The following is a 13,457-nucleotide window of genomic DNA, read 5'->3' as shown; positions in this document are numbered from 1 at the left end:
TGGGCCCATGGGATGGAGGGATGTCTGCCACGTAGCTTTTTCGGGCTGTGCCCGACCGGGCTCCGTGGCAAACCCGGCCACCAGACGCTCGCTGACGAGCCCTCCATCTGGGCCTGGCTCCAGACGGGGGCCCCGGGCTTCCTCCGGGCAGGGTCACTTCATCCCTTCCTCGATTTTTCATAGGATTTTTGAACCATTCTTTGTCTGGCCCCTCACCTGAGACCACTTTGCCTTGGGAGACCCTACCAGGAGCACCAAGCTCCAGACAACACAGCCCTCAGGTTCATAGGGACACACAAACCTCTCCACCACGATAAGGTGATGGTTCCCGGAGAATCTCAAATTGATTTATGGTTATTATCCTGCTCTATTTTGCAATTTGTTGTCACGAATGCAAGTAATGAGGCTAGGACCCAAATGCAGTTCAGTTCAGAGTGAGAATTTATTAACAAGGAAACTACAACAAAAAGTGTCCAGAAACTGGCAAAGCAAAAAAACAAGTTCCAAAAATCACAAGAGAAACTAGAGACATGAAAACCACAAGAAAACTCAGCAAAAGGGAAACCGCAACTCACCCACCAACAGAACACAGACAGAATGAACAATGATCTGACAAGAGACAAAGCCAGAACAGGAACTAAATACACCAGGTAATGAACACTAACAAGGGACAGGTGATACAACAGGTGGAACAAATCAGGGTGGAGCAGAACAATCAAAAAGGCGGGAAACAAACAAAGACAGGAAGTAAGCTAGACAAGACAAGGGAGACAAGACAGACTACAAAATAAAACAGGAAACAGAACATAACAGAAAAACAAGACTACCACAATAAGACGGAACAATACCAAAACCCTGACATTTGTTTCTGAAACATTACACAGCTATGCCCCTTTTTCAGATCACAAATTGCTAGTCGTCACTTTTACTAATCCACAAGAACAAACCAGAAAATCTCGTGGTTTCTGGAAATTTAACTGTAATCTATTGAATGATGAAGCCTTTTGTAAATCAGTGGAAGCTACTGCGTGTGACATTTTCAATTGCAATGAACTTATTAATGTTCAAAAATGGGATGTTTTTTAAATTTAAAATCAGAGAATTGGCTATTAAATATAGTAAGGAAATGAAAAAATGCAACACTATCAGAGAACTGGAAACTATGTAAGAACTGAACTCCTTAATAAATAAAGGAACTCTTACTGAAGAGGAAGAATCAAAACTGTCAAGTTTGAAGGAAGAGATTGACCAATTGTATATTAATATGACCAAAGGAGCCTTTATATGCTCTAGAGCAAAATGGTTAGAAGAAGGTGAGTGGAATAAAGAAATGATATGAGAATTAATATTACTTCCTTAAAAATAGATAACTATAAATTCCAATCCGTCTGATATAGCAAATTATACCTCTCGTTTCTATTCTGATCTATATAGCTCTCACTATAACCAGACAGAGGAAGATAAATTTATCAGCAAAATTAAAGAAATTATCCCACAAATTTTGAATGACTTTAAATTAGATTGTGATAAATCTGTTCTTTGAATTCTTGAAGCAGTAAACAAAATGAAAAAAGGAAAATCTCCAGGAATGGATGGTCTTCCTGTTGAATTTTATAGGTGTTTTTAGAACAATTGTTTAACTTGTTAAAGGATTGTATTGAAAATAAGGATATGACTACAACTATGAAGCAAGGTGTAATAACACTGCTTCCCAAACCAGATAAAGATCATCTTCTGTTAGGAAACTGGAGACCTATAACGTTGCTAAATGTAGATTACAAAATACTTTCACTAATTTTTGCCAGGCGTTTAAAAAAAGGCTTAAGTCAAATCACAAATGAAACTCAAACTGGCTTTATGGCTAATCAGCATATAAACTGTAACATTAGGCTTATTTTTGATCTAATAGATTATTCTGAATATGTGGAATCTGTACCAGTGAAAGATAGTATTAAATATCTTGGAATCCAGCAAGAAAAGAATTTTAAGCCCAAAATACAAAAAACTAAAAATATATTCAATATGTGGCTTCAGAGAGATCTGTCCATGTTAGGTAGAGTTCTTCTAAGTAAAGTGGATGGTATCTCTAGATTTATTTACCCTACCCAATCTTTGTTTATCCATCAATCCCTCTGTAAAGAAATAAATAACATTTAAATAAATTTAATTTGGAAAAATAAATGCCATCGTTTAAAAAAGGAGATTCTAGCAGCCCCGAGAAGTGCAGGTGGCATGGAAATATTAGACTTCATGGATGTGAACAATACCTTTAGAATTAAATGGATAAAAGAATGTTTAAAAGCTCCAGAATCCCTTTGGTATTTCATTCCACAGACCATTTTTGGAAAAATGGGAGGCCTCCAATTTGTATTACAATGCAGTTATAATGAAATTAAATTATTGCAGAAGTTGTCTAAATTTCATCAGCAGGCTTCCATCCATCCATCCATCTTCGTCCGCTTATCCGGTATCGGGTCACGGGGGGAGCAGCTCCAGCAGGGGACCCCAAACTTCCCTTTTCCGATTCACATTAACCACCTAGTCCTGGGTCTTCCCCGAGGCCTCCTCCCAGCTGGACGTGCCTGGAACACCTCCCTAGGGAGGCGCCCAGGGGGCATCCTTACCAGATGCCCGAACCACCTCAACTGGCTCCTTAGTCGTGAAGGAGCAGCGGCTCTACTCTGAGCTCCTCACGGATGATTGTGGTTCTCACCCTATTTCTAAGGGAGACACCACCCACCCTCCTGAGGAAACCCATTTCGGCCGCTTGTACCCTGGATCTTGTTCTTTTGGTCATGACCCAGCCTTCATGACCATAGGTGAGGGTAGGAACAAAAACTGACCGGTAGATTGAGAGCTTTGCCTTCTGGCTCAGCTCTCTTTTCGTCACAACGGTGCGATAAATTGAATGTAATAACACACCCGATTTCCTGCGCCAATTCTCCGACCAATCTCCCGCTACATTGTCCCCTCACTCGCGAACAAGACCCTAAGGTATTTAAACTCCTTCACTTGGGGTAAGGACTCATTCCCTACCTGGAGAAGGCACTCCATCGGTTTCCTGCTGAGAACCATGGTCTCAGATTTAGAGGTGCTGATCCTCATCCCAGCCGCTTCACACTCGGCTGCGAACCGATCCAGTGAGTGCTGAAGGTCACAGGCCGATGATGCCATCAGGACCACATCATCTGCAAAAAGCAGCGATGAGATCCCCAGTCCACTGAACTGCAACCCCTCCCCACCCCAACTACGCCTCGATATCCTGTCCATAAATACTACAAACAGGATTGGTGCAAAGCACAGCCCTGGCGGAGGCCAACCCTCAGCTGAAACGAGTCTGACTTACTGCCGAGAACCTGGACACAGCTCTCGCTTTGCTCGTACAGAGATTGGATGGCCTTGAGAAGGGACCTCCTCACCCCATACTCCCGCAGAACCTTCCACAGTAACTCCCGGGGGACCCGGTCATACACCTTCTCCAGATCCACAAAGCACATGTAGTCCGGTTGGGCATACTCCCAGGCTCCCTCCAGGATCCTTGCGAGAGTGAAGATCTGATCAGTTGTTCCACGACCAGGACAGAATCCGCATTGTTCCTCTTCAACCCGAGGTTCGACTATCGGCCAAACCCTCCTTTCCAGCACCTTGGAGTAGACTTTACCGGGGAGGCTGAGAAGTGTGATACCCCTGTAATTGGCACACACCCTCTGGTCCCCCTTTTTGAACAGGGGAACCACCACCCCGGTCTGCCACTCCTTAGGCATCGTCCCAGACTTCCACGCAATGTTGAAGAGGCGTGTCACAACCAAGACAACCTCTCCACACCCAGAGCTTTAAGCATTTCTGGACGGTTCTCATCAATCCCTGGGGATTTGCCACTGTGGAGTTGTTTGACTACCTCAGCGACTTCCACCAGGGAAATTGACGGCAATCCCCCATCATCCTCCAGCTCTACCTCTACCATACCATAGAGGTAATAGGGCGGTGGAAGGAGCACTTTGAGGAACTCCTAAATCCGACTAATACGCCCTCTATGGTAGAGGCAGAGCTGGAGGATGATGGGGGATTGTCCTCAATTTCCCTGGTGGAGGTTGCTGAGGTAGTTAAACAACTCCACAGTGGCAAAGCCCCAGGAATTGATGAGATCCGCCCAGAAATGCTTAAAGCTCTGGGTGTGGAGGGGTTGTCTTGGTTGTGACACGCCTCTACAACATTGCATGGAAGTCTGGGACGGTGCCTAAGGAGTGGCAGACCGGGGTCGTGGTTCCCCTTTTTAAAAAGGGGGACCAGAGGGTGTGTGCCAATTACAGGGGTATCACACTTCTCAGCCTCCCCGGTAAAGTCTACTCCAAGGTGCTGGAAAGGAGGGTTCGGTCGATAGTCGAACCTCAGGTTGAAGAGGAACAATGCGGATTCCGTCCTGGTCGTGGAACAACGGACCAGATCTTTACTCTCGCAAGGATCCTGGAGGGAGCCTGGGAGTATGCCCAACCGGTCTACATGTGTTTTGTGTATCTGGAGAAGGCGTATGACCGGGTGCCCCGGGAGATACTGTGGGAGGTTCTGCGGGAGTACGGGGTGAGGGTGTCCCTCCTCAGGGCCATCCAATCTCTGTACGACCAAAGTGAGAGCTGTGTCCGGGTTCTCGGCAGTAAGTCGGACTCGTTTCAGGTGAGAGTTGGCCTCCGCCAGGGCTGCGCTTTGTCACCAATCCTGTTTGTAGTATTTATGGACAGGATATCGAGGCGTAGTCGGGGTGGAGAGGGGTTGCAGTTCGGTGGGCTGGGGATCTCATCGCTGCTTTTTGCAGATGATGTGGTCCTGATGGCATCATCGGCCTGTGACCTTCAGCATCACTGGATCGGTTCGCAGCCGAGTGTGAAGTGGCTGGGATGAGGATCAGCACCTCTAAATCGGAGGCCATGGTTCTCAGCAGGAAACCGATGGAGTGCCTTCTCCAGGTAGGGAATGAGTCCTTACCCCAAGTGAAGGAGTTCAAGTACCTTGGGGTCTTGTTCGCGAGTGAGGGGACAATGGAGCGGGAGATTGGTCGGAGAATCGGCACAGCGGGTGCGGTATTACATTCAATTTATCGCACCGTTAGACGAAAAGAGAGCTGAGCCAGAAGGCAAAGCTCTCAATCTACCGGTCAGTTTTTGTTCCTACCCTCACCTATGGTCATGAAGGCTGGGTCATGACCGAAAGAACAAGATCCAGGGTACAAGCGGCCGAAATGGGTTTCCTCAGGAGGGTAGCTGGCGTCTCCCTTAGAGATAGGGTGAGAAGCTCAGTTATCCGTGAGGAGCTCGGAGTAGAGCCGCTGCTCCTTCGCGTCGAAAGGAGCCAGTTGAGGTGGTTCGGGCATCTGGTAAGGATGCCCCCTGGGCGCCTCCCTAGGGAGGTGTGTCAGGCACGTCCAGCTGGGAGGAGGCCTCGGGGAAGACCCAGGACTAGGTGGAGGGATTATATCTCCAACCTGGCCTGGGAACGCCTCGGGATCCCCCAGTCGGAGCTGGTTAATGTGGCTCGGGAAAGGGAAGTTTGGGGTCCCCTGCTGGAGCTGCTACCCCCACGACCCGATACCGGATAAGCGGACGAAGATGGATGGATAAAATCTTTCCTGTCACCCACAAAGAGTATCAAATGGTAATAAATGCTATACCTAGTGATATTTTTCAAGAGACAAGAATTGCAAGAATTGGATCTGACCTTCTTTGTTGATGGAATAAACATTAAAAGTCATAAATGTACCAATAAACATATAAGGAATTATTTCTACAGCAAAAGGAAAATCACTCCACGGGGGAAATTTGTTTGGAACTCTTTGTATTCTAACATTCACTGGGAATCAACATGGCTTCTACCGTACACATTTGTTATCCCCAATAAACTGAAAGAAATACATTTTAAAATATTGCACAATATTTATCCCACTAACAAATTTGTTTCAAGATTTGTGGCTGTGGACAATAAATGTGAATTTTGTAAAACTGAAGAAGAAACTATTATACATTTATTCTGGGAGTCTCGGTATTCTGTGGAGTTCTGGAAGAAAATTTAAAACTATTTCAATACTCAAAAGAATCACGTAATTAAATTGGAAGCAAAAGATGTTATTCTTAATGATGATAACAAAAACAAAACAATACATAGCATTGTCAACCTATTAATTCTACAGGTGAAATTTCATATCCATAAAGCGAAATTTTCTAAATCTCGGCCAGCTTTTACTCACTTCAGAATTGAATTTTGGAATTTTTATCCAAATTATTAATAATAAGAAAAGTACTTATATAGCTGATGTACTGCAAGATTTTTTCAAGGAAATGTGATTATACAGCCTACATTCCATTTCACACTTTGTATTGTATTTTCTGTATTTCATATTGCTTTCTTTTTTTACCCTTTTTTTCTATTTGTGTATTGAAGTTCTTTTCTTCTTGAGCTTTATTTATTTATTATTATTATTATTTTATTTTTTTATCATTAAGTAAGGATGTAATGTTCCTTGGATGGAAATTATCTTTTTTGATATGTTTTGTAAGTACGATGCCGAATTGTTCAAAAACTCTACAACAAATTTGTAAAGTTTGAAAATTAAAAATAAATTAAATTACAAAAAAGACAAGGAGCAGGCTTGCGTGAAAATGCAGAATTTAAAGCTGCTGTAAAAAAATTATTTCTTATTAGAAAATTCTGAGAATTTGTGTACTTGGTTAAGACAACATAGAGATGCTTGTCATTTATTTTCAAAAAGATCAATAAATGCAAAACTGATGTTTAAAGGTGCTCTATTTTTCATTGACTCGCATTGAATTCGCTCGGAATGGGAGGGGCTAGAAAGTAATATTCAGTTGGTTGTCATATACAATTTCACCGCTAGATGGGAGAAATTCTTACACAATGTAGCTTTAAAGTTTAGAATTTTAGATGGCTGTTGTATCGCCACCATCAGGAAATCACACTGATTAAGTTTAGCATTGGACTGGACTTAGGTGCAAAGTTGAACTCAAAGGTGAGTTTTTGTGCATTGGAACATGGATTTCTTAGGACGAAGAAGAAGAAGAAGAAGAAGAAGAAGAAGAAGAAGAAGAAGAAGAATACAGGCAAATGCAATAGGGTCCACGCAGCTTCAAGGAATTTTGCCACAGGAATTGAAAACAGCCAAAATAATCCCCATTAACAAAGCTGATTTAATTTTCACAAATTACAGACCCATCTTCATTCTACCTGCCATCTCAAAGATTTTCGAAAAGCTTTCCCACAACAGATTGCTTAATTACCTTGACAACAATAACACACTATGTCAACATCAGTATGGTTTTAGGAAAGCCCGCTCTACTTACAGCCATTTGCTAAAATAAAAAAGGTTAATTTTATTTCTCATTAATGTACTCTCAGCACCCCATCTTGACAGAAAAAAAACAGAAATGTAGACATTTTTGCAAATTTATTAAAAAAGAAAAACTGAAATATCACATGGTTATAAGTATTCAGACCCTTTGCTGTGACACTCATTTAACTCACATGCTGTCCATTTCTTCTGATCTTCCTTGAGATGGTTCTACTCCTTCATTGGAGTTTAATTAAACTGATTGGACTTGATTAGGAAAGGCACACACCTGTCTATATAAGACCTTACAGCTTGCATGCATGTCAGAGCAAATGAGAATCATGAGGTTGCCCAAGGTGCTGCCCAAGGTGCTCAGAGACAGAATTGTGGCAAGGCACAGATCTGGCCAAGGTTACAAAAGAATTTCTGCAGCACTCAAGGTTCCTAAGAGCTCAGTGGCATCCATAATCCTAAAAATGGAAGAAGTTTGGGACGACCAGAACTCTTCCTAGACCTAGCCGTCCAGCCAAACTGAGCAATCGTGGGAGAAGAGCCTTGGTGAAAGAGGTAAAGAAGAACCCAAAGCTCACTGTGGCTGAGCTCCAGAGATGCAGTAGGGAGATGGGAGAAAGTTCCACAAAGTCAACTATCACTGCAGCCCTCCACCAGTCTGGGCTTTATGGCAGAGTGGCCCAACGGAAGCCTCTCCTCAGTGCAAGACATATGAAAGCCCACATAGAGTTTGCCAAAAAACACATGAAGGACTCCCAGACTATGAGAAATAAGATTCTCTGGTCTGATGAGACCAAGATTGAACTTTTTGGCGTTAATTCTAAGCGGTATGTGTGGAGAAAACCAGGCACTGCTCATCACCTGTCCAATACAATCCCAATAGTGAAACATGGTGGTGGCAGCATCATGCTATGGGGGTGTTTTTCAGCTGCAGGGACAGGACAACTGGTTGCAATTGAAGGAAAGATGAATGCAGCCAAGTACAGAGATAGCCTGGAAGAAAACCTCATACGGTAGCATAATGAGGGTCCCTAAATGTTAACCGAAGCATTGAGAACATTGTAAGTGTACAGACAGTTTATTGAACGAAGAGCTGCGGGAGCTCCATGAAAGGAGAGAGAGAGAGCTACCGGTAGTCAATGCCGCAACACAGCCTTGTACTTTGGGAAACTGGTGGTGTACCTGCGGACATTGTGAAGCTATGGCCACCGAACAGGAGTGTCTGCGTTGCATGGAATGGGACCTGTTGCATCACGACACCCAAGAGACGCAGTGTTTTGTACAGGCTAAAGATTTCCCTTCTCTGATAAACAGGGCTGTACTTGAACCTTTTTTCCATGTCCCGAAAATAAATTGGAGACGGTGACCCAGACCAGAGGCACCAGATGGTTATCCACTGAGTAAGTAAACTAGACAAGTTATGCAGAGTGTGATTATTTCAGATATATTGAGCAAATTGCTTTTGATTTTAGCTTGCATCGCCAGCTGTAAGTCATGACTGGTTTTCAAGACGTCTGCAGCATGTAAACATGAACGCGAGTGTCTTTATAATGTATCTTTTCAATAAACTGTTTGTACACTTACAAAGTTCTCAATGCTTCGGTTAACATTTAGGGACCCTCATTATACTACCGTTGAAGTTTGGTGATATTTTGAGCCTTTTTAGTGGTACAAAATAGCGATTTGTTTTTACTTTCCCTGTGCCCCGTTGTATGCTAATCAGCGGTCCGCGCTAGCTTCTTTCAAGCTACAAACATTCGATTAGCATGAAAACATGTTCCAGAGAGCAACAGAGTGGGTACACATCTGTTAATAACCCCTAGGTTCGTTTTGCGCCGGAATTGTCCTTTAAGGGTTAATAGGATATGTATGGACCTATCCACTTGGCACTCCATCCCAGCTTTCCCCTCAAGGGGTCTGTCCCAACTAACATTACGGTTCGGAGCCGCAAAGCTGGAAATGTAACACTAATCTACAACAGAAGTCTGTGTCTGATATAACTTAATTTACACTGATTTAAGTGTTCTTGGATACACAGTTTGTTGTTAATGCGTGATATGTAAACTCTGCATGCACAGCGAACCACCAATAACAATGTTGATCAATTTATCAAACAAACAAAGCAGGCCCCGCTTGTCGACCACAACCTGAAATTTAGAGGAAGCAACATGCATGCATTATTAATATAATTGACTTTAGCCTGGATTGATAGTATTTTATGAATGCAATCATGTCATGTGAGTCAACCAGTGTATTTAACTACCTAATTCCTCCCTCAGAGTAGTCACAGCACGTACTTGCTTTGGTGTTTGTAAAGCATTAAGTTCAACAAAGAATGGTTTAAATAAGAAAAGTTCCTTTTTCATTTTTATTTTCTTTGTACATGCACTCCCCTACAAAATTACTACAGTAGTTGAGAATTATTTATTACTTCCAAATAGAGCTATTTATGTCATCTTGTAAAAATTAGTCTTTTTTCATATCGCAATATATATTGCAAGGAAAAAGAATAACGCAATGTAAATTTTTTTCAACATCGTGCAGCCCTGGTCTCTGGGTCTGGGGTGGGTCTACAAGCCTCTCCGCTCCATTAAAGATACGTGAGCCATGGGGCGTTCAGGCAGCTGGGCAGAAAGTGAAACAGAAAGAGCATCCAGTCAATTTACCAAAATACATCCCCCAACATCATATACGTCTCCTCTACAACACCATGGACGACGGGAGATTCAGGTTGGAGGTGAAAAGTACTGTCCCCTCCCCAGACACCATAGATCCTTTTCATAAGGACAATGCCAGAAAAGAGAAGTCATGGAGTTTAATTACAGGAGTGCTTGGAGTGGAAGGTAGATACTAGCTTAATAAACACGTGATTGTTTTTCAAGTACTATGCTCCGCTTCTGAGATGCTCCCTGTGTGGTATGGCATTTGTCAGAGGACGGAACAAAACCACAGCGCAGCTGGAATGCAGCACAGTTGCGCCCAGTGGAAATATTGGGTAATACAGATCAAAAGCATTGCTGGTCAAAAATGAACCTAATCCTCAAGTCTGACATTTAAGAGCCACCTCAATTCAGAGGTGTTCAGAAGGGCATTATCCGAAAATCCAACAGTGAATGGGCCTCTCCGCTGGTTTTGTTTGGAAACCATCGGGAAAACTCTGAATATGTTCTGATTTCAGATGGTTAAATCAGAGAACAGTGAATGTTGCATACCCATTACCGCACCACTCTGAGGCTCTCGCTTCGTTGGGTAGGAACTGCTTCTTCAGCACTATGGATTTAACATCAGGATCCTACAACATCCCAATACATGAAGATGACATCAAATATACAGCATGCTCGTCCCTTGCTGGGCTGTATGAATATAACCGAATGGCTCAGGGGCTATACAACAGCCCAGCAACATTTGCCAGAGCATCAATCTTTGGAGATCATAATGATCTCTCCCTTCTCTGCTACTTGGATGATCTCCTTGTATTTGGAAAAAAAAGCAGGAGGCACTAGATTGCCTGGAGATGGTCCCCTCCCGCCTCAGGGAGCATAACCTAAAGTTTACACAAAAAAGTGATATTTTTTCAGAGAGTCAGTCAAGTTACTGTGACTAATTTTAACTACAAAGGGCATGCAACTGACCCAGCAAATGTTTCTGTAATCAACCAGCTAACAGTGGACTTAATGGAGGATGATGATAAAAAAAACCCTTCACCAACCAAGATAAGATCCTTTCTTGGCATGGCCAACTACTTCTCACATTTCATTGAGGGGTTGTCATGCATGGCAAAACCATTGTTCGCGCTGACTACAAGACAGAAAACCAAAAAGAAAAAATGAAAAGCCATTTGCCAGCAAACCAGGATGTCTAAAGCCAGAAGACTGGACCACTGACTGTGAATTGGCAGTTGAGAAAATCAAAAGTACTCAGACTACTTTTCTGGCCCACCCAGGCTTCAAGAAACAATTTGTTCTTTTTACAGACGCTTCAATGGATGGCTTGGGGGCAGTCCTTTGTCAAGTACCTGTAGCCTTCGCAAATAAGACATTGTCCAAGTCATGGTCACAGCTCATAAATTAGAGTTCTTTGCTCTAAAGTGGGCTGTATGTGATACATTTGCACATTGGCTAAAGGTAACCAGTTAACAGTCCTGACTGATAACAACTCCCTGACACATTTCATGACCAAGCCTAAACTAGATGCCTGTTAACAACGATGGGTGTCAAAACTTGCGCCCTTTGACTTTGACTTAAGAACTTCCTATTTCCGCCAATAGTAAATGTTTGTTTTTATATGTATTGTATGTCTTATGAGAGTTATATGTCTCATATTATGATTTACTCATGAAAGTGGCCACTTTTGCATTTTTCTCATACAACATAATTATAAGCTAACATTATGTATGTTGTTTATAAGGAAAGTGCATGGCAAATTATGTTTTCCTCATATGTTCCATATAATTTTTGTGGTTTTTAATTATATATTAAAACATGTCTCAGTTATAAAGACATATGCTTTTTATGTGTAAATACGTAGAATTTTATATGTTTTTTGTGTGTAAAGTATATCTAATTTAAACAGAAACTATGCTTTCTTTATATCTTTTTTATAAGATTGTTATATGTCAGCCAATTAAAATTACCATATCGGTATAAAAATCATATACTTCTTATATAGGAATATATACCATTCTATATAGGTTTTTTGTATGTGAAGTGTATTTTGTCATGGTAAACTATGCTTTCATTATGTTTTTTAATAAAATTCTTATATGTCGATGTCAATGAAAATTACCATAGCTGTATAAAAAATATGTACTTTTTATGTATAAAATTATACCAACTCATATAATATCCAATAGTCAAAAAACATATAAATCACATATTATAATAACATGACTTAATTTGTCTCTACTGATACTATCTGAAATGTGATCAAATTTGAGTTAAAACTGGCAAAGCATGGTTTGGTCAGTGAACCAGAACAACTCATTTCTACCACACAATGATATAAATGCAGTCTGTATAGCTCTGTAATATTGAAAAAAAAAAGCTGTTACACAAACTTTTCAATAGTCTTTATTGACAGTGACACACTGGGAGTACAGTGCCAACAGTTGTAAACCCTAATCTTAAAGAGGATTGTGTTTTTAAAGATAAAGTTTGAATGAATTAGTGACAAGATAGGAATATCTTTCACAATTTGACATTTTCACACACGTGTCATGCCTCAATACATACATGAAGAGCACATGCATTGCAATTGCTATTGTAATATGGGAACTATATCACCAACAAACAAGTGTACACATCTGACTGATTTGCCCCTTTACATTCAAAGAAACGAGGAGCCGTGTGTAAGTACGTACAAGCTCTGAGCATATGCCTATATATGCCTATATTTTGAGTAAACTCGATTAGAAAATTATCAACCAAAATGAGTAGAATGTAAACTTAAAATGCCTTTATGGCTTACTTACTCACAGTTTTGTTAAGTACTTTCCGTGGGATACTGCCCAGGAAGAAAACTCAGAGCAAACAAAACAGTTTAATGGGGAGCTGCAGCAACGTTTTTACTTTTTGACCGGAGCTCGGTAATCTTGGCATTGATCATGCTTCCAATGCTGGAGAGCTGGGTCCCTGGCCACCTCTCAAGAGTTTGCACCTAAAGATGACAAAAAAACAATAATGCAAAAAATGTGTACAGTAGGCTGAAATCAGGAAATACACAAAAGTGGAGACTACTGGCAAAACACCTATTGAAAAGCTGAAAACCTACTGTAAATGGCATTTAATTTATTTTTGTCCAGTGGTAGATGAGCCTCTCCTCCGCCTAGTTTGTTCCCCCGAAGATTGCTCACCAGCAGTAGCCTACTTCCACTGGGAAGACTGCGGTGAGCAGATGCCTCACAAATACTGTGGCAGAATTTGCATTGAAGGCATACGCCAGTTTCTCAACCATGCCTCCAGTCCCAGGATGGATCTCCAACCGGTTTAGACAAGGACATAAGGTGACCATTTAAAGGTACAATATGTAACTTTTCTGCTATAAAATGTCTAAAAACGACCATACCTATGTTATATATTGTATATGTAGTTACACTATCCCAAATGTTTCCACC

Source organism: Sander vitreus, chromosome 5 (assembly GCF_031162955.1).
Source record: "Sander vitreus isolate 19-12246 chromosome 5, sanVit1, whole genome shotgun sequence".
Classification (NCBI taxonomy): Eukaryota; Metazoa; Chordata; class Actinopteri; order Perciformes; family Percidae; genus Sander; species Sander vitreus.
The sequence above is the reverse complement of the archived record's forward strand: the minus strand, read 5'-3'. Positions refer to the sequence as shown.